The sequence below is a fragment of the Littorina saxatilis genome, linkage group LG1 (genome assembly GCF_037325665.1).
Source record: "Littorina saxatilis isolate snail1 linkage group LG1, US_GU_Lsax_2.0, whole genome shotgun sequence".
Classification (NCBI taxonomy): Eukaryota; Metazoa; Mollusca; class Gastropoda; order Littorinimorpha; family Littorinidae; genus Littorina; species Littorina saxatilis.
This window is the reverse complement of record NC_090245.1, coordinates 55099156-55118186: the sequence shown is the minus strand read 5'-3', so window position 1 is coordinate 55118186 and position 19031 is coordinate 55099156. Positions and strand designations below refer to the sequence as shown.

Below are 19031 nucleotides of genomic sequence, written 5' to 3'. Positions count from 1 at the left end.
TGACAAACCCATTGTCTGGATCAGGTCAGACACTCTCTTACTTGTAGACTGTGACACCATTTCAATTATCACGTAACACGTTGCATTTTCCGGGGAAAAAGAGAAAAGGATTTTCTATCAACAAGGATGCAATATATACAAACAGTTTTAAAATTATGGATAACAAGATAAGCATGTTACACCGGCCAGTGTAATCCCAGGTCGCTTAGGTCATAACAACTTCCTGGCGTCATGCAATGTTTTACTAGGCGAGCCTCTAGTCGAAGAACTGCACAAATCTATGTGTACTGTTTTATGGACTATTGTATGACGGCTTACTAATGCCAAAACCTCATAATTGTAATTATCAAGGGAAAATTAGTAATTTTCCCTTGATAATTACCATTTTCACGTGTTTATTACTAATTTTCCCGGAATAATTACTAACTTTCACCTGTTAATTACTAATCTTTAGTTTTGGCTCACTTCCTGACGGATTGCTAGTGCCAGAACTAAAAATTAGTAATTTTCCCGTGAAAATGAGTAACTAACAGGTGAAAACAGTAACTGACAGCGTTAATTAGTAATTATCACGTGATAATGGGTAACCCCAGGTTTTGACACTAGTAAGCCGTCATAGGGATTACTAGTGCCAAAACCTCATAATTGTAATTATCAAGGGAAAATTACTAATTTTCCCTTGATAATTACCATTTTCACGTGTTAATTACTAATTTTCCCGGGAAAATTACTAACTTTCACCTGTTAATTACTAATGTTTAGTTTTGGCTCACTTCCTGACGGATTGCTAGTGCCAAAACTAAAAATTAGTCATTTTCCCGTGAAAATTACTAATTATCCCGTGAAAATGAGTAACTAACGAGTGAAAACAGTAACTGACAGCGTTAATTAGTAATTATCACGTGATAATGGGTAACCCCAGGTTTTGGCACTAGTAAGCCGTCATACTATTGGATTACAGGCCAAATCACAGGCTTTTGGAGCATATTATTGAATCTCCTGTTAATGCCCCTCTCTCTCTCTCTCTCTCTCTCTCTCTCTCTCTCTCTCTCTCTCTCTCTCTCTCTCTCTCTCTCTCTCTCTCTCTGACAGTATTAATTACGTTGGTTAGGTGTTAATACTGTTAATGTCTTAAAAATATGTTTCCCTATTTTGGGCGAGGGCTGGATGTAAAAAGGGATGAGAATGCTTTATTGTATTACCCACGAAAAATACAGATGTACCTGATCTTACCTTCTCTTTGACTCTCTCTGTCACTCTCAGTCTGTCTCAGTCTGTCTATCTATCTGTCTGTCTGTCTGTCTGTCTCTCTGTCTCTCTCTCTCTCTCTCTCTCTCTCTCTCTCTCTCTCTCTCTCTCTCTCTCTCTCTCTCTCGTTTAGACTTCCAGTGATTTTCTTATTCACGGCACAGTCCAAGTATATATTGACAACTTCTACTATTTCTTCATCTACTATGTTCTGTCTGGTTGTTTTCAGGTAAGTCAAGGTTGCTATACCATTGAACTACCATCTAGAGCAGAACTCCAAAACCTAATTCACGTTTCAAGCGCCTGTGTGTGGTATACAGGTGTGTGGTATACAGGTACCAATCCCACCAGACTGCAGGGGATTTACTGTGAAAACCGGCAACCGTACACCTCTACAACAATACCATGTACTCAGTAAACCCGCGGATAAGTGTCCTTCGTGGGTCATTTATTGTACATGTATTGCATCGTATCCGTGGACGCTGTAAAGCACAGTGGTACAGTATTATTGTTACTGGCGTGGTTGTACACTAGCTAGGCCTACCACAATAGCCATGTCGGTCTCAAAACACTTTTGTCTGAAAGGCTGACGCATAATAGCCCCACAAAACAGGCTGGGAGTGTTTGGAAAGAAAGACTCGCCACAGCTGATTTGAGTGAAGTCAGAGGTTTTTTTCGCGCTTTCCGGCTGAGTCAATGGCGCATTCGTGAAGTGAAGTAGTATACATCAGATATAACTGCAGAACCTCCTTTTTAAAACTTCATCTTTTTTTAAGACTGCGTCAGTTTTCTCAGATTTTCTGTTCTTTGGTCCTCAAACTCTTTTCCTCTTACGACCTGATTTTCTCACATTGTTGGTGTTTCTCCTCAGTAAATACACAGTACAGAAAGAAGTGAGACTTGAAGTAGAGAAGGGATGGGTGCAGACAGGAATGGAAGAAGGCCGGCCGGGGGGAGGGGTGGCATTTGGCTGCTGAGCGGAACAGTAGTCGTCCTATCATCAGCTGTTCATTAGCATAACACAAGTGAATAAGCGAGCCAGTTCGGGAAGTAGCCCTATACAGTATATGATAAATTAAAGTTTCCTTTCTGCTCATGGTCAGTGACAGTGATATATTCGCATAATTAAGTTATTGCTCAGTACGGCTCCCCGGCCTCGGGTTATCTGAAAACTGACTTGAACTGATTCCATTGCCTTACGCCGTTGTTGGTTTCAAAGTGACTGACGAACTGAGTCCAGAGCAACAGGTATGAAAGTTAATCTTATCAGTCTAAACGGTTCTTGTAACACTGAGTGCGGTTCCGCACACACAACTATAACATTGTTTGACACTGAGTCGGAACACTGAAAAGAGTGGACCAGTATGGCTGAGGGAACTGAATTTGTAGCTTACAATCATGCAGCAGTCGAGTTTCATGAGACTGACATACCTGCATTGTTATTCCCCATCATGCCGACTGTTCTGCCCGCTGTTGTTTATAGATTATACACTCAGCCTTCTCACTCTCAGTCTGCAGTATTCAAATACATACAGTTCCTATGTTCGCAATGCGACGACAGACACTTCAAGTGCAATACTAAAACTACACTCAGTGCGACCATCACAATCACTGTGCTTACTGATGGAATAAGCTGCTATTTTGTGGTAGTACACGGGCAGAGTCAAAGAATGCGCGGCATTCCACTTCAACTTTCTTTCGCACCAGACTGTCACACAAGGGGCTAGGCTAATCGCAGCGTCGAGTGGCCTAGGCCTACATGTGCATATCATGATATCCCGGACAAAGTGTGTAGCTAGTATACTGTATAATTATATGCGTCACACTGGCTAGCAGAATGGAAAACAAGGCACTCACACTACACGGCAGGCAGCAGTAATAAAGCGACTTCCTGTCTCTGTGCGAACAGCTGTGTTGCTTCGCTGAATGCTCTCTCATACATATATATCTCTGAATCAGTGAATGTCACTGGAGGAACGACTGACTCACTGAAGTGGCCCACGTGACGCAGTCGTGGCACAGCTGTGGCTATATTCAGACGTCGGGATTTCCGCTTTTGCTTGAAATCCCCGCTCAAAGCCGACTCCTACGACAACTTGACGATATCCCCCATCCTCAGCTGTGTTTTTATTATATTTAGTCAAGTTTTGACTAAATATTTTAACATCGAGGGGGAATCGAAACGAGGGTCGTGGTGTATGTGCGTCTGTCTGTCTGTCTGTCTGTGTGTGTGTGTAGAGCGATTCAGACTAAACTACTGGACCGATCTTTATGAAATTTGACATGAGAGTTCCTGGGTATGAAATCCCCGAACGTTTTTTTTCATTTTTTTGATAAATGTCTTTGATGACGTCATATCCGGCTTTTCGTGAAAGTTGAGGCGGCACTGTCACGCCCTCATTTTTCAACCAAATTGGTTGAAATTTTGGTCAAGTAATCTTCGACGAAGCCCGGGGTTCGGTATTGCATTTCAGCTTGGTGGCTTAAAAATTAATTAATGACTTTGGTCATTAAAAATCTGAAAATTGTAAAAAAAAATAAAAATTTATAAAACGATCCAAATTTACGTTTATCTTATTCTCCATCATTTGCTGATTCCAAAAACATATAAATATGTTATATTCGGATTAAAAACAAGCTCTGAAAATTAAATATATAAAAATTATTATCAAAATTAAATTGTCCAAATCAATTTAAAAACACTTTCATCTTATTCCTTGTCGGTTCCTGATTCCAAAAACATATAGATATGATATGTTTGGATTAAAAACACGCTCAGAAAGTTAAAACAAAGAGAGGTACAGAAAAGCGTGCTATCCTTCTTAGCGCAACTACTACCCCGCTCTTCTTGTCAATTTCACTGCCTTAGCCATGAGCGGTGGACTGACGATGCTACGAGTATACGGTCTTGCTGAAAAATGGCATTGCGTTCAGTTTCATTCTGTGAGTTCGACAGCTACTTGACTAAATATTGTATTTTCGCCTTACGCGACTTGTTATATTTAGTCAAGTTTTGACGAAATATTTTAACATCGAGGGGGAATCGAAACGAGGGTCGTGGTGTATGTGCGTGTGTCTGTGTGTCTGTGTGTGTGTGTAGAGCGATTCAGACTAAACTACTGGACCGATCTTTATGAAATTTGACATGAGAGTTCCTGGGTATGAAATCCGCGAATGTTTTTTTCATTTTTTTGATAAATGTCTTTGATGACGTCATATCCGGCTTTTCGTGAAAGTTGAGGCGGCACTGTCACGCCCTCATTTTTCAACCAAATTGGTTGAAATTTTGGTCAAGTAATCTTCGACGAAGCCCGGACTTCGGTATTGCATTTCAGCTTGGTGGCTTAAAAATTAATTAATGACTTTGGTCATTAAAAATCTGAAAATTGTAAAAAAAAATAAAAATTTATAAAACGATCCAAATTTACGTTTATCTTATTCTCCATCATTTGCTGATTCCAAAAACATATAAATATGTTATATTCGGATTAAAAACAAGCTCTAAAAATTAAATATATAAAAATTATTATCAAAATTGTTTTTTCGAAATCAATTTAAAAACACATTCATCTTATTCCTTGTCGGTTCCTGATTCCAAAAATATATAGATATGATATGTTTGGATTAAAAACACGCTCAGAAAGTTAAAACGAAGAGAGGTACAGAAAAGCGTGCTATCCTTCTCAGCGCAACGAATACCCCGCTCTTCTTGTCAATTCCACGGGCACTGCCTTTGCCACGGGCGGTGGAGTGACGATGCTACGAGTATACGGTCTTGCTGCGTTGCGTTGCGTTCAGTTTCATTCTGTGAGTTCGACAGCTACTTGACTAAATATTGTATTTTCGCCTTACGCGACTTGTTCATGTGTGTTGTGTGTGTGTGGGCGTGTGTGTGTGTGGGAGATGACCGGCGTCCGGGAAATTCAGGGATATAACCAGAACAGTTATTCTTTTTTTATGTCTGTAGTTTTTAACCGTGAGATGGAGAGAAAAACACTGACGAAACAACTTGAACAAACAAACAAACAAAGAAACATACAAACGTAAACGAACAAATATACAAACAAACACAGTGTTTAGATGCCAGCAATGTGTTGTTGTGTTCGTGGTTGTTTCTGTTGTTAATTGTTATTCTTGTCTTTCAGAGTTGTCACGGTGTTGTCGTTGCCGCTCAGTGTTGCTGCTGCTCCTCTGGATACTGCCGGTGCTGGTGCTGGTGTTGTTGCTGTTGTTGTTGGACTGACGTGGTTTATCCATCATGTTGGAAATCGAATCATAAACAAACAATTATAGTTAAAATTATGGTTGATGTGAAGTTCTGGTTATAGTTACTCCTTCCCTTCCTGGCTCTGAATGAAACAGTAGAAAGCAAAATGAGTCAAGTTGAGCTGTTACGTAATCAAAAGGACAGAAATCGGGCCTTTGCCATAGAGGGTCAAGATGGCATTCAGATACCATATTCTGTTTCCTGAAGCTTATTTATTTCTGTGCGTATCAGATTCATCACAATAATTTCTCTGGTACTCAGTGTTCGACCTTTAATTCTATGCAGTACCAAACCAGAGACATAGATAGACAAGGAACTTAGTCGATAAATATCGACAGGGGGCCGACTAATGGTTTAAATGTGAAATGTGTGTATAACTAGTAATGGTTGTGGGTCTGAAACTATGAAGTTAGGTAGTAGTTAACATTTGTTTTGAATAATTATTGGTATTTTGACAATGTGGGTAGCATGGAAATGTAAGCATTTGAATGTAAGTCTTAGGTACCTTTGCCGGTACCCAGGAAGAGAGACCAGAGATAGGAGTGGGTTGCAATAGCTTGTGTGGTCTTTGAGTTTTGTTTTTGGAAAGATATTGTTAAAGAAAAACTGAGAAGACAATTACAGTAATGCAATATTTATTGTGAAAACCAACGATTGTACAAAGAACATGTGAAGCAACATTATGTCTATGATGATGTGAAGAAAATTAGTTATGATTTATACTATTATTATTTAGACTTGAGACTGACAGTGTTGTGACGAGCGTTGGCTAATGGTAACGAGTACATATGTGTGTAGTTGTGGTGTGTGTGTGTGTTTGCGCGTTGGTTTGGATTATGGGTGTAATTTGTAAAACAGATGTGACAGTAATAATGGAGTTCACATCAGTGAGGTTAGTTTGAAATGGAACACACGCACGTTTTTGAAAAAAACAATATGAAATTTTGAACCATGAGATCTTTATTAAATAATAAACTGAACATCAGCAAAACATCAAAGCAATTATTAATAAGGTTTGAAAAGCTTGACTTACTACGTTAAATAGTGGATTGAAGGCTGAAAACGTCATTTACAAATTACATCTGAGATAGGGAGGGCGGGTGGGGGAAGTGCTGAAAGTGTGGATGAGCGGAATAAAAAAAAAAAAATGCTGAGTGACAACAGGGAGGTTAAAGGCTGCCCTTTTCGTAGCGTTCATTAATTAATTCCTATTGTTTACATGTGCCAATAATGTTATAAAACTGTACCTAAGGGGACATAATAACGATTGGCTGTAGCTTTCGAACACAGAACAAATTATTTCAGTATTGCAAAGTGGTTTTGATAGTGTCGAATGTAAACAGAACAGTCTCAAAGTGAAAGTGGATGTTTTCCGGAAATTGCGAAGTTAACAAGAATACCGGCAGAAAAGCGCGCTTTCCTGCTTAGCACAATACGCTACCGCACTAATCTGGCGTGTCAATATCACTACGTTTTGGACGTGGAAGGTGAGCGATTTCCTTCCGCCCTCAGCTAATTCAAGAAATCACCCCCCTCCTAGGTACACGTGCACTCAAGTTAACCTCTGCTTTGACCTGTGTGCCAAGAGTCAGATGAGAGAGAGAGAAAGCGAGAGCGAGAGAGAGAGAGAGACACACACACACACACACACACACACACACACACACACACACACACACACACACACACACATAGACAGAGACAGACATAGAAAGACAGAAGCGGAGAGACTCAGAGGGAGACACAGACAAAGACATACATACAGAGAGAGAGAGAGAGAGAGAGAGAGGGAGAGGGAGAGAGAGAGAGAGAGAGAAAAAAAATGTAACTGATCTCGTGAGAACGGTTGAGGCCTTGCAAGGTTTTGACGGCAACAATAATTATTGTAGTTCTCTAAGACTTTATTTCTGTTTGAGTTGTAATATGTTGGGAAGACATATTTATCAATTGATCAACAAAATACAACATAATACAAAACGACACAACATTGTTAAAATCATTATTGGCCAACGTTGAACGTTTACGAAGGCCTCAATCTTCCCGCGCTGTAGACCAGATTAATAGGTGCTTGATTTTGGTATTTTGATTTACACTGATAACATTAAACCTTTCTTGGGGTTCATGGTCATGGCAACAGCCATATTAATATTATATGATGTATGATTTTATATTTCAGCATATGTGAATTACATGTCATCATACCAAACTGTCATACATTTTTATTCCTACATTATTCTGATTGATCACAACCAAACCTACTATCATTGGACACATCCAAATGCAAGCGCCTGTTTTTGACAACTTGCCTCTGTATATATTTTTAGATCAGTGCAACTTGCTTGGATCATTCTCTTGTTTGGCCTGTAGGTAAAATGTACAATGTATTTTCTGATTTATGCACAAAAGCTTTTCTTTTTCTTCTTTTTTTTTTAACATAACAATGTTTAATGTCACTGTATATTTGAAAGACCATGGTCAAATTTGTAAAACAAATGTTAAATTAGAAAATAAATAACATTTTGGTTCATGATTTTTCCTACACCTGTGCTGAAAATAAGACATAAAAATGTTGGTATATAAGTCACTCAAATGCAGAGTAGTATGAATGGTTTGAGTTTGTTGCGGTTAACCCTGCACAGTTCGGCCTGTGATGTTTTTGTTGAATAATTTTGCCATCACCCCTCCCATAGAGTGACGTATTTCACAACTTCCATGGGGTCGCCTTCACGCGGCGGGAGCGTTTAAACAGAGCTACACCACCCCTTTACTTCTCTTCTTTTGTCTTATTTCTGCCTTACCAGTCCTTTCACCTATATTTCCTTCCAAGAAAACTCTCCCTACTATTCCCTGCAGTTTTCCGATTCCTTTCTTGTTGTCTTAAGTTTCTACCTGACTGGATCCATCACCTTTATTTCACTTACCAAAAGTCTTCTTTTCCACATGATGCGCATCCTTAGTCTCTGCACCCCGCATGTCGTAAGAGGCGACTAACGGATTCTGTTTCTCATTTTACCCTTGTTAAGTGGTTCTTGTATAGAATATAGTCAATGTTTGTAAAGATTTTAGTCAAGCAGTATGTAAGAAATGTTTAGTCCTTTGTCAGTACTGGAAACTTGCATTCTCCCAGTAAGGTCATATATTGTACTACGTTGCAAGCCCCTAGAGCAATTTTTTGATTAGTGCTTTTGTGAACAAGAAACACTTAACAAGTGGCTCTATCCCATCTCCCCCCTTTCCCCTATCCCATCTCCCCCCTTTCCCTCGTCGCGATATAACCTTCGTGGTTGAAAACGACGTTAAACACCAAATAAAGAAAAGGTGTTTTTTTGTTCAGTGTAGAGTTTATACTAGATCAACGAGGCCGAGAATCGAAATATCACCACGGCGAAAGATGAAAACGTGACACTGGCTGTGTGTGCCAGTGTGCCCTTCTTTCTTTTCTTTATTTGGTGTTTAACGTCGTTTTCAACCACGAAGGTTATATCGCGACGAGGGAAAGAGGGGAGATGGGATAGGTATATATAGGGGAAAGGGGGGAGATGGGATAGAGCCACTTGTTAAGTGTTTCTTGTTCACAAAAGCACCAATCAAAAAATTGCTCCAGGGGCTTGCAACGTAGTACAACATATGACCTTACTGGGAGAATGCAAGTTTCCAGTACAAATATAAAGGACTAAACATTTCTTACATACTGCTTGACTAAAATCTTTACAAACATTGACTATATTCTATACAAGAACCACTTAACAAGGGTAAAAGGAGAAACAGAATCCGTTAGTCGCCTCTTACGACATGCGGGGTGCAGAGAAATAAGGATGTGCATCATGTGGAAAAGAAGACTTTTGGTAAGTGAAATAAAGGTGATGGATCCAGTCAGGTAGAAATAAGACAACAAGAAAGGAATCGGAAAACTGCAGGGAATAGTAGGGAGAGTTTTCTTGGAAGGAAATATAGGTGAAAGGACTGGTAAGGCAGAAATAAGACAAAAGAAGAAAAGTAAAGGGATGGGGTAGCTCTGTTTAAACGCTCCCGCCGCGTGAAGGCGACCCCATGGGAGCCAGTGTGCCCCACGGTGTGTGCCAGTGTGTGTGTCAGTGTCAGCGGTGTGTGTGTGTGTGTGTCAATGTAGGCTGTGTGTGTCTGTTCCGTGTGTGTGTGCCTGTGTGTGTCACAGTGTGTGCAGGGCCGGACTACCGGGGGGGTTATGGGGGTTGCGCAACCCCCCCCCCCCCCTAGCCTCAACATGTACCTTACTTATTTAATTTTTTTTTTATTATTGCTTATTTTATGCCGTTTCATGCAAGGAGCGACCATTTTCCTATCTCAGAATATGACCTACCCGTCAGACCTGACCCCCACAACGAGGGTTTCTGGACCCCCCCCCCCCCCCCCCCCAAACCAAAAAATAAAAATATTGAATGAGGTATGCATTTCTTTATTTTACATTGAGTTTCAATTTTTGGGGTATTAATCAGTGACAAAATCTGCTGCCTGAAACTGGTAATGATCATCCTCAGAATGCACCAGATTGCACCATTTTGCATCCTTTTTTTCAAAATTTTCCGGGGGGCATGCCCCCGGACCCCCCTAGCAAGCTAGGCGCTTCGCGCCGTCGGCTCGGCGCTTCGCGCCTTCACACCCATATCTTCACAATATACTTTTGAAAAAAAACAGTCATAAAATGAACTGATCCGCCCCTGCCGCCAGGGGGGACATCCCCCTGGGCCACCACTGGCAACCCCCCCCCTCCTCTTCGCCTAGTCCGGCCCTGGTGTGTACATCTCGTGTTCTACGTTTGAGTTTTCTTTTCAGTCTGTGCTGTGTTTATTAGGCCTAGTTTGCAAAATTACAACTTTTTGTGTGTTTGTTTTGTTGAATAACAATCCTAGATGTGGAAATCTCAGTCAGAGCGTCAATCTCAGGCTCCCATTGGCCCAATTTCTCTCATCAGCCCTTATCGCCAGACAGATCACAATTCCTAAACCTCTCATTGATTCCCAAACAGCACAATGAAAAACGCAGCTAAATCCACCAGTCTAAAGTCCTGGAAACTGTCCTCCGAGAGCTGGAATATCTCGACCGACTTCATGTTTTGCTCCTCGGAGGCTTAGGCTGATGGTTTTGCGTCAACGTAATCTAGGTGCATGATCATCAGGTATGTGACTTTTGGATGCATTAATCAACCCAGCGTTAAATATGTATGAAAACCGCGTGGAAAGCCTAATTTATTTGTTTACGCACAATATCTTTGGTGTTGATAGGCCGTAGTCTCGTAGAAGTAGAACGACTTTTGCATTGACCCGTTGGCGTTGTTTTCACTGTCTCTTGTGTCCCAAATTCGGGGCCAACTGATGCCTTCTGCTTTCATGCGCCTGGCAAGAAAAATTCAGAGTTATGCCGAATCGTGACTTTGGCTTTAGAAAGTGTTCTTCATACATGCGCCCTTTAGTCCCCAAAAGAAAGAGAGGACTAATCATTGTCTACAGAAGAGTAAGCATGCTGCGGAAAACAAATGATTTTTTTTCTCTCAGGACATTTCCAATAGATTGACAGCCACATACTGTTTGCAGTGAATGTTTATGTGATGCAGTACATATTTGACTGTGCATAAATAATCAATTAGGCCTAAGTAGAAGTGCAATGCCAAGGCACTGCATACCCCCCGCGAAGGACAAATCGCCTCTCTCTTTCTCTCTCTCTTTCTCTCTTTCTCTCTCTCTCTCTCTCTCTCTCTCTCTAACACACACACACACTCACACAAACGCACATCCACATAACTACGTACACACAAACACACACACACACAATTGTGCACATAAACATGCAAACACACACACGCCATGCACGCGTGAGAGAAAGGCCCAATAGAGGGGATGACGTCACGATACCTTGACGTAAAAACATCGTGACGTCATCTTATTGCGCAAACATAATTTCTGTAGTCTTGGAAATTCGACCCCAAGAAAGCGGCCCTGGGTGGCGTTGGATCAAAAATCGAAGAATTGGTCGGCACCCGCCGTATTTTAGTTACTATGTTCCCAATTTTTCGTGAACTTCCATCCCCTACTGTAGCCTGAGTTAGGGCACAAAGATTCCTTCTTTATCATGTATTATCGGCATGAACATTTCTCAAGTCAATTACAGTATAGTGTTCGTGGGATACCTCCAACTTCGCTGGGATAACCTGCATGTTTCTTACTCAGTCTTATCGTCTTATAGTCAATTTTAAGTTTTAAACGTTAGTGCGTTACTTAGGGATCGACTGCTCGCTGCGATGAAGGCTAGCTAGGATTTGGCAAGAGTATAGACAGGCGCCATATAGTGGTTCGGTTGTTAATTGGCATTCTGTACTAGTGAAGTGTGCATGGTGGATATTTTCCTGGCGTATGGCTGCCTAAATGGTGAGGTAAAAACGGTCATACTCATACACATACAAAAAATATGAGTGTACGTGGGACTTTTAGCCCATGAACGCAGAAGAAGAAGAAGTAGTCTTTTGGATAGTTGAATTGAAAAGAACTAGATCTAGAGGGTCAGAAGATGAATTAACGAGTCAGAAGATAAATTAACATACCAAAACCCATGCAACCATCAATTTGTTCACCAATTTAGGTAGATCTTCTCATATTTGAACAATGATTTCTTTGGTGGAAGTTGGAACAGACTCACATGCGCACACACACATGCTCACTCTCACATGTATACAATCACACATTTACATGTCCAAACACAAATTATGCAAAGAGCTACAGCTGTGCCACATCAAATCAGGGCAATTAAAGGACCCCAACAGGCTTTTTTTTGTGTCAAAAACGCGTTCATTTGCGTTTTGGCATGACTTAGGTTACCAGACATATATATATGCATGCCGTAGGAAATTGTTTTCTCACCTTCCCTCACAGGGTTTAGTTTCTTTCGGAATCGTTTTGGGTCATAATCCGGCGAATTTCGTGGCTGAAGCAAAGCGTTTTCGCGTTCCGATCTGGCGGCCATTGTATCGCGAATGTCCGCGAGAGTATGGAAGTGGTGAATTCTGGGTGAAAATTCTGATGACGTCACAAGCAGTATTCATGGCAGAAGCAACTTTAGCTGCTGAACCTTACAGTTTTGAGCCTGGGGGTTAAAATCAAGGGTCTGCGCGCCCCGTGATTTGTTAAATTTTTTACAAATCATGTTAATGCTCCCGATATTTTCTTGTCATCTCCAAAGTCAAGGCACAAAAACAAAATACCTTGACTTTTGGGGTAGCGTGTCTGTTGATGTTTAGATTTTTCTTTTTTTTACATTTAGTCAAGTTTTGACTAAATTTTTTAACATAGAGGGGGAATCGAGACGAGGGTCGTGGTGTATGTGTGTGTGTGTGTGCGTGTGTGTGTGTGTGTGTGTGTGTAGAGCGATTCAGACTAAACTACTGGACCGATCTTTATAAAATTTTACATGAGAGTTCCTGGGAATGATATCCCTGGACGTTTTTTTCTTTTTTTCGATAAAATTAATGTCTTTGATGACGTCATATCCGGCTTTTTGTAAAAGTTGAGGCGGCACTGTCACACCCTCATTTTTCAATCAAATTGATTGAAATTTTGGCCAAGCAATCTTCGACGAAGGCCGGACTTTGGTATTGCATTTCAGTTTGGTCATTAAAAATCTGAAAATTGTAAAAAAAAATAAAAAATTATAAAACGATCCAAATTTACGTTCATCTTATTTTTCATCATTTTGTGATTCCAAAAACATATAAATATGTTATATTTGGATTAAAAACAAGCTCTGAAAATTAGAAATATAAAAATTATGATTAAAATTAAATTTCCGAAATCGTTTCAAAAACTATTTCATCTTATTCCTTGTCGGTTCCTGATTCCAAAAACATATAGATATGATATGTTTGGATTAAAAACACGCTCAGAAAGTTAAAACGAAGAGAGGTACAGTAAAGTGTGCTATGAAGCACAGCGCAACCGCTGCCGCGCCAAACAGGCTCGTCACTTTCACTGCCTTTTGCACTAGCGGCGGACTACGTTCAGTTTCATTCTGTGAGTTCCACAGCTTGACTAAATGTAGTAATTTCGCCTTACACGACTTGTTTCATTACTAGATTGTCCCGTCGCTGGGAAATTCGGGTCACTTCTTCCCAGTGGAAAGCTAGCTGCAACAGAGTTGCGCTACCCCAAAGTCAAGGGATCTATGGGATTTTTTTTCCTTTTCTTTATTGTTCCATCGCTGGGAAATTAGGGTCGCTTCCTCCCAGTGGAAAGCTAGCAACAACAGAGTCGCGCTACCACAAAGTCAATGAATCTACAGTGAAGTCCGGCTGTAGTGATAGACCCATATAGTGATAGTCCGGCTGTAGTAATAGAATTTCTGGGTCCCGGTCCCAGTTGTTCATGTTCTTTGTTAACTTAGTCCGGTTGTAGTGATATTTTTCAGTCCGGATATAGTGATAGTCCGCTTGTAGTGATACTATTTTCAAGTCCCGGGGAAGCTAAAGTCCGGCTGTAGTAAATAATGTTCGAGAGTAATCTCCCTTTACCAAAATGGCGAGCAAAAGCCAGCCACGCACTGTGCTTACCCTGAAGCGGAAAATTGATCTCTTGAAAGACATTGAAAGAAAACAAGGTACACAGACAGAAATTGCAAAGAAGTACAAGCTAGGTTGCACAGTCAAGAGTATGCGCTATTGTGAAAAATGGTGAACAATTAAAGCAGAAGTTTTATAGTGGTAAGACGAGTGCGAAGAGGAAGCGCGAGAGATGCCCTGGGGAACCGAAAGTAGACAGTGCACTGTTGGATTGGTTTCGAATGCCAGTCATTTGTTACTGATTAAAGAATACATTTCATTCCTAAAAAATCTGACAATTTTTCATTTAACCCTTATTTGTAAGTGGCCCTTCTCTCTCTCTCTCTCTCTCTCTCTCTCTCTCTCTCTCTCTCTCTCTCTCTCTAAAACACACACACACGCACGCGCACACACACAGTGCACACACACACACACACACACACACACACACACACACACACACACACACACACACACACACACACACCGGCTGTTGAACTGCCAGGATGGGGGTAGGTTAACACAGGACATTTGCAAGCCTGACAAAGACGACAGAAGAAACCTCACAAAACGAAATCAATAGTGGTTATTACTGCCTTGAGGCTAGTTTACCAAATGTGCCACCGCATGTAGCAATAAAAGCTTTGAAGATATCACTACAACTACAAGCGATTGGCCGGATGTAGTAATAAAACCTTCAAAAATAGAACTATAACCGGATGTAGTGAAACCTACAAAAATATCACTATAACCAGACGTCCTGGTGTAATGATAGTCCGGATGTAGTGATAAAAAAATTTGGTCCCGAGGGCTATCACTACATCCGGACTTCACTGTATAAGTGTATTAGATTTTTTTTTCATTTCTTTATTGTCCCATCACATTCCACAACTTGGACACATACCACAACTTGAACACATTACCACGTCTTGGACACATACAACATCTTGGACACATACCACATCTTGGACACATACCACAACTTGGACACAGACCACATCTTAGACGCATACCACAACTTGGACACATTACCTCATTTTGGACACATACCACAACTTGGACACATTCCGCAACTTGGACACATACCACAACTTGGACACATACCACATCTTGGACACATTCCACATCTTGGACACATACCACAACTTGGACACATACCACAACTTGGACACATTACCACATCTTGGACACATACCACAACTTGGACACATACCACATCTTGGACACATACCACAACTTGGACACATTCCACATCTTGGACACATTCCACAACTTGGACCACAAGCGCGACTTTGTTGCTGCTAGCTTTTCACTGGGAGGAAGCGATCCGAATTCGCTAGCAATATAGGACAATAAAGAAATGAAAAAGAAAGAAAAAGAAATCTAATGGATCCCTTGACTTTGGGGTAGCGCAACTCTGTTGCTGCTAGCTTTCCACTGGGAGGAAGCGATCCGAATTTCCCGGGATGGGACAATAGGCTGAATAGAGAAATGAATGTTAGTGTTTTTTTTTAACATTTTTACAAATTGCAGTTTTAGGTTCGACGTAATTTGTAAAATATTTTTACATTTTTACAAATCATGGGTTAACAGCTCAGTTGGAGGTTTAATTGGTGTCAGTGTGTAGACATACAGGCTGGGGGAGTGGCTTAGGAGCGAGCAGATAGCTGTACCGTATCAGCGTCTGTTGCTGGAGATCGTTCTTACTGCGGCGTCCGAGTTGAGACAGAAGTCTCCCATCTATCTGGGTTGATAATCGGGGATTAATGTAGAGTTGTATCCTCTTAGTCAGGTTTGAGGCACAAAGTTTACGAGGAAAAACCATTCTCTCTCAAGGGTGGAAGTCAAATGTCTGCCAAACTCAGCAAATAGATTAGGCAGCCCATCGGATCACTGTTGAGATTGTAGTTGAAGTTCTATCGGATTTGTTGTTGGTTATATTGTTGAAGACGTATATATGTTCTCGAATTTGAGTTGATGTTGTTGTTGTCGTCGTCGTAGATGAAATCAAGGTTGTAACGTGTCAAATCAATCGTGTTCCACCTACTGTTTATCAGTGTAAAGCTGTTGTTGGTGGTGTTGTTGACATTGTAGTTGTTCTTGGTTTTGGAGTTGTTGTCAGTGTTGTTGTCGTCGTTGTAGTTGTTGCCCAATGTTGTACTGTGTTGTGGTTGTTGTTGTTTTTGTTATTACATTTAGTCAAGTTTTGACTAAATGTTTTAACATAGAGGGGGGAATCGAGACGAGGGTCGTGTGTGTCTGTGTGTGAGTGTAGAGCGATTCAGACTAAACTACTGGACCGATCTTTATGAAATTTGACATGAGAGTTCCTGGGTATGATATCCTCAGACGTTTTTTTTCATTTTTTTTATAAGGCCAAAAAAAAAAATAGGTGTGGTTACGGTAACATAGCCCAAAAAAATAGGGTAGGTAGGTAGGCAATCACTTTTTTTTTTTAAACTTTTTTTTCTAATGTGTACAAATTAAACCTACTTGACAGGGAAATAAGTGTGCACCACGGGCGCTTTCGCTTTCATTGCGTTTTTTGCACTCGTTTTTTTCTTTTTTTGACAAATGTAATAAAAAGTTATAGGATCGGCCCCTAAAAATAGGGTAGGTCGGGTTACCGTAACCACACCTATTTTTTTTTTAGGCCTAAATGTCTTTGATGACGTCATATCCGGCTTTTCGTGAAAGTTGAGGCGGCACTGTCACGCTCTCATTTTCAACCAAATTGGTTGAAATTTTGGTCAAGTAATCTCCGACGAAGCCCCGACTTCGGTATTGCATTTCAGCTTGGTGGCTTAAAAATTAATTAATGACTGGTCATTAAAAATCTGAAAATTGTAAAGAAAAAAAATGTTTTATAAAACGATCCAAATTTACGTTCATCTTATTCTCCATCATTTTCTCATTCCAAAAACATATAAATATGTTATATTTGGATTAAAAACAAGCTCTGAAAATTAAAAATATAAAAATTATGATCAAAATTAAATTTTCGAAATCAATTTAACTCATTCGCTGCGCGTCGGAACTGGAATTCCGACACCTGTGTTTAGCGTTGGCTGCGTGCCGGCACTTGAGTTCCGACGGATATCACGAATTTTTAACGGTGTAAACGGTCCTGCTGACCAAGGGAAACAACCCCTGCAATGAACTTCTATCTGTCTACAGTGGTACCATTCACTGTAAACAGTTCCTTCCCTTAAATTGTTGGGATTAATAAAAATTTTGTTGACGGTGTGCGACCCACGTGTTTTGACTTTTCCAAGATGGCGGATCGTTCTGCTGAGACGTAGTAACTTGAAAAGAGTGCTAGAACGTGTTATTCAGTACGGTTCTGATCTTGACCTCAGTGATGATGATAGTGGAGATGATATTTTAGATTCTGGTGACGATTTTGTGCCAATGGACGATCATTTGGGTGATGATTCGGGCAATGCAAGTGTCGATCATGACATTGTGTATGATGAACCCATGACGTAGAAAGTTTTTTTGTTTTGCTTCAAATTGGATATTTTGCGTGGATATGAAGACAACAAAAGGTATGTACTTTCAAATGTTTCATATATTTTCTAAAAGAGTAAGTTTCAAACTTTGCAAAAACATAAGGTATGTAAGGTAATCTTGTGTTGTTGATTTTTAATATTTTTTTCAAAATGGCTCTAAATCGCGCGTTGGCAGGGAACACAGGGGAAATTTAGCTGCGCAGCGAATGAGTTAAAAACACTTTCATCTTATTCCTTGTCTGTTCCTGATTCCAAAAACATATAGATATGATATGTTTGGATAAACACGCTCAGAAAGTTAAAACGAAGAGAGGTACAGAAAAGCGTGCTATCCTTCTCAGCGCAACTACTACCCCGCTCTTCTTGTCAATTTCACTGCCTTTGCCATGAGCGGTGGACTGACGATGCTACGAGTATAAGGTCTTGCTGCGTTGCATTGCGTTCAGTTTCATTCTGTGAGTTCGACAGCTACTTGACTAAATGTTGTATTTTCGCCTTACGCGACTTGTTGTTGATACAGTTTCGCTGGTTTCTCAACAGTGCTGTTGTGGTTGTTGTTGTTGAGGTTGTTGTTGTTGTTGTTATTGTTGATGTAGTTTTGCTGGTTTCTCAACAATGGTGTTGTTATTGTTATTGTTGATGTAGTTTTGCTGGTTTCTCAACAATAGTGTTGTTGTTGTTGTTGTTGTTGTTGTTGTTGTCGTCATCTCTTTGTTTTTGGGTCCAGCCAATTCATTTTCACAGCCCAATCCTGCTTGAGCCTTGAGTCGGATGGAAACAAATGAAAAACTCAAGCCTGAGTCCTTTTTTTGCAACTCCGAACATACGGCAGCAGCACACTCTCTCGGCATGATGTCGGGAGTACGCGCGCATCCACGGCTGCAGCAAAGATGCAGACCGAGCGTCGCTACTTTCGCTTCCGATTCCTGTAAGTGACGTCACAGCCAACGGCTTGCCGCCGCGGGGATTTTGAAGTCTCACGTAGCAGACGAATTTGGCCGCTTTTTGAGCATGCATTTTGTGTAAAATTAGACTGATGCAACACAAAACCTGTGATTTACTGTTCGGTTTTTGCATCTTTAGATCGATGCTTACCTATATATCATTAAATCAACCCCAACTGCTTTATCTGACCTTAAAAAGAGCCTGTTGGGGTCCTTTAAGTAAACTCTCATCTCACCATGTATCTGAAAAAAGGTTAACTCTGTGAAATATGACCAATGTTACTAAACATTATTCTAGTTAGATATGTTACTCAATAAATCATATTACTCAATATTGTAAACTCTGCAATATGACCAATATTACTAGCACTAGCAGGGCTGCCTTGGACGTAGATCTACTAGGACACAAATGAATATATATATATATGTATATTATGTATTAATTGTAGACAACAGTCATATCATCCTATGATGTGTGCATACACACATTTATCTAAAAC

At 40.5% G+C, this 19031-nt stretch overlaps 2 protein-coding genes across 5 annotated transcripts in view; one reads left to right on the top strand and one right to left on the bottom strand.

Annotated features, from left to right (window-relative positions):
* LOC138974345 (uncharacterized) overlaps nucleotides 1–19031 on the bottom strand; it is a 436114-nt gene that overhangs the window by 88303 nt on the left and 328780 nt on the right. The gene's annotated exons all lie outside the window — the stretch shown is intronic.
* The window catches only part of LOC138974206 (pyruvate dehydrogenase phosphatase regulatory subunit, mitochondrial-like), a 43316-nt gene continuing 34812 nt past the window's right edge, over nucleotides 10528–19031 (top strand). For all 4 annotated transcript variants that reach the window (XM_070346957.1, XM_070346953.1, XM_070346929.1 and 1 more), the window contains exon 1: nucleotides 10528–10670. The gene's annotated coding sequence lies outside the window, so the exon portion shown is untranslated. The remainder of the gene's footprint in view (nucleotides 10671–19031) is intronic.